We start from the raw sequence: 480 nt of genomic DNA, 5'->3' as shown, positions 1-480 counted from the left end.
TATAATAGTTTTATAGCTCGGGTCCCAGGTGGCAGAGACGAGGGAACGACTTGTGTTTACGTTTCGTCCTCCCCGCCAACGGGCGACTCCGATCTTTACATGAAACCCCGAGAGCCCGCCGGGGGTTGAATTATTGACAAGCCCTCGATTTAGCTCTACTTCAGATCAGAATGGAACTAGTGGTGTCATGAATCAGGACAAGCTTCATTTTCAACAGGGGGGTCCAAGATCCATAGGGGGTCCCACCAATCCCCAAATTTTTCTTCCAGAATTTTAAAAATGTCCAAAAAACACACAAAATATTTTAAGCGAATATCAATGTTGTGTTAATGTGAAATCGTGATATAGAAATGCCAATATAGAACATTACAATATGTTCTATAAATATATGAATCTGTCAACGATTCATATATTTACAACAATATTTTAATGGCGCTGCATTGTATACATCCATCATTGCAAAGTACTTTTACACCTGGC

The sequence above is a fragment of the Eutrigla gurnardus genome, assembly GCF_963514095.1.
Source record: "Eutrigla gurnardus genome assembly, chromosome: 18".
Lineage (NCBI taxonomy): Eukaryota > Metazoa > Chordata > Actinopteri > Perciformes > Triglidae > Eutrigla > Eutrigla gurnardus.
The sequence above is the reverse complement of the archived record's forward strand: the minus strand, read 5'-3'. Positions refer to the sequence as shown.